Source organism: Mirounga angustirostris, unplaced genomic scaffold, assembly GCF_029215605.1.
Source record: "Mirounga angustirostris isolate CCGP_5_RB_7025 unplaced genomic scaffold, mMirAng1.0.hap1 SCAF_11, whole genome shotgun sequence".
NCBI classification, from domain to species: domain Eukaryota; kingdom Metazoa; phylum Chordata; class Mammalia; order Carnivora; family Phocidae; genus Mirounga; species Mirounga angustirostris.
The window spans coordinates 65163111-65165785 of NW_026991719.1; the positions used below are offsets into that span (position 1 = coordinate 65163111).

The 2675-nt window shown below is 40.9% G+C and overlaps 1 pseudogene; it reads right to left on the minus strand.

Moving 5' to 3' along the window:
* Positions 1-454: 454 nt before the first annotated feature.
* LOC123835065 (heat shock cognate 71 kDa protein-like) lies at positions 455-2067 on the minus strand (annotated as a pseudogene).
* Between the last annotated feature and the right edge of the window lie 608 nt (positions 2068-2675).

Below are 2675 nucleotides of genomic sequence, written 5' to 3' on the forward strand. Positions count from 1 at the left end.
CTGATACCTGGGAGCTCTGCTGCATTCAGGCACCCCCAGTCTTTCTGTGACCCCGAGGGTCCTGAGACCACACTGTCCCATCGAGGGTTCCACCCGCTGCTTAGCCACTGGCGCGACTTCCCTCAGTGGAGCAGACTTCTAAAAGTTCCGATTTTGTGCTCTGCTGCTCTATCACTTGCCAGAAGCAACCAACGGAGTCTCCCTCCCCCGCCGTCTATCTTCCCAAATATCGCCTCAGATTCACTTCTCTGCACGTCCTACCTTCCAGAAAGTGGTCACTTTTCTGTTCAGAGAGTTGTTGCTATTCTTTTCTTTGATCTCCTGTTGAGTTCGTAGGTGTTCAGAATGATTTAATCCCTATCCAGCTGAATTCCTGGGACCAGAGGAAATCCAGGTCTCCTACTCCTCTGCCATCTTGCTCCTCCCCTCTCTCGTACATCAAGAATGTCCAGTTTATTTACTTTACCAGCTCAACTTTAAAACTGCCATGGAATTTGCTACAAATTTGGGTCCTTCAAATATTTTGTGTGGAACAATGCTAGACCTATTCTCAGGTTGGCTTAATCAACCTCTTCAATGGTGAGTACAGAGGAAGCACCACCAGAGGGAGGAGCTCCACCACCAGGGAAGCCTCTAGGAATTCCTTCTGGCATGCCCTCTGCACTCTTGTACAGCTTAATAATGATGAGGTTGTAGACTTTCTCCAGCTCTTTTTGCTGATGTTCAAATTCTTCCTTCTCTGCAGTCTGGTTCTTATCAAGCCAGTTGATGATTTCATTGCACTTGTCAAGAATCTTCTGTTTGTCCTCAACATTGATATTGCCTGAAGTTTTTCATCTTCAACAGTTACTTTCATGTTGAATGCATAAGATTCAAGTAAATTCTTGGAAGACACCTTGCCTTGCTGTTTCTCATCTTCAGCTTTGTTCTTCTTAGGTTCCTGGACCATGCACTCAATGTCTTCCTTGCTCAAGTGGCCCTTGTCATTAGTGATTGTAATCGTGTTCTCTTTTCCTGTGCTCTTATCCACAGCAGAGACATTGAGGATAACATTAGCTCAGTATCAAAAGTGACTTCAATCTGAGGAACTCCACAAGAGGCAGGAGGTATGCCTGTGAGTTTGAACTTGCCAAGTAGGTTGTTATCCTTGGTCATGGGATGCTCATCTTCATATACCTGAATAAGCACACCAGGCTGGTTGTCGGAGTAGGGAGTGAAGGTTTGTGTCTGTTTGGTAGGAATGGTAGTATTACCATTACCAGCTTGATGAGAACAGGCAGGACTCCTCCAGCAGTTTCAGTGCTGTCTCCAGAAAGGATGGCTGCCTGGACAGCTGCATCATAAATAACAGCCTCATCAGTGTTGATGTTCTTATTCAGTTCTTTTCCATTGAAGAAATCTTGTAGAAGTTTCTGAATCTTGGGGATATGGGTAGAACCACCCATCAGATCAGTATCATGGATCTGAGACTTGTCTAGCTTGGCATCCCGAAGGGCTTTTTCTACAGGGTCCAGGGTGCCACGGAACAGGTCAGCATTTAATTCTTCAAACTGCACATGAGTAATAGAGATATAGAAGTCGATTCCTTCATATAGAGAATCAATCTCAATACTGGTTTGGGTGCTGGAAGAAAGTGTACGCTCAGCACGTTCACAGCTTTTAAGGCTATATTGTAGTTCCACACAAACTCTAGTATTATTTTTCTAGTTCTGTGAAAAATATTACTGGTATTTTAATAGGAATTGCATTGAATCTGTAGATTGCTTTGGCTAGTATGGACATTTTAGCAATATTGGTTTTTCTAATACATAGGTATGGGATGTCTTTCCGTTTGTGTCATCTTCAAGTGCATTCATTATTGTGTTATACTTTTTGGAGTACAGCTCATTCACTTCCTTTCTTAAGTTTATTCCTAGGTATTTATTTGTTTGTTAGTTTTTGAAAGTTTTTATTTAATTGCACTTAGTCAACATACAGTATAATATTACTTTCAGATGTACAATATAGAGATTCAGTACTTCCACACATCATCCAGGGCTCATCACAAGTGCACTCCTTAATCCCCATAACCTATTTAACCCATCCCCACACCCTCCTCCTCTGTGACAACCATTAGTTTGGTCTCTATACGTAAGAGTTGGTTTCTTGGTTTGTCTCTTTCTCTCTTTTTCCCTCTTTGCTCATTTGTTTTGTTTCTGAGATTCCATGTGTGAATGAAATTATATGGTATCTATCTTTCTCTGACTGATGTATTTCACTTAGAATTATGTATGCTAGCTCCATCCGTGTCAACTCAAATGGAAAGATTTCATTTTTTATAGCTGAGTAATATTCCATTGTATCTATATACACCACATTTTTTTTTTTTGTCCATTCATCAGTCGATGGACATTTGGCCTGTTTTCATAATTTGACTATTGTAGTTAACACTGCTATAAACATCATGGTGCATATATCACTTTGAATTAGTATTTTTGTATTCTTTGGGTAAATACATAGCAATCCAGCAATTGCTGGATTGGAGGGTAGAACAATTTTTAACTTATACTCTTTTCCACACTGGCTGTACCAGTTTGCATTCTCCTAACAGTGCAAAAAGGTTTCCATTTCTGCACATCCTCACCAACACCTGTTGTTTCTTGTATTATTGATTTTAGCCATTCTGATAGGTGTGA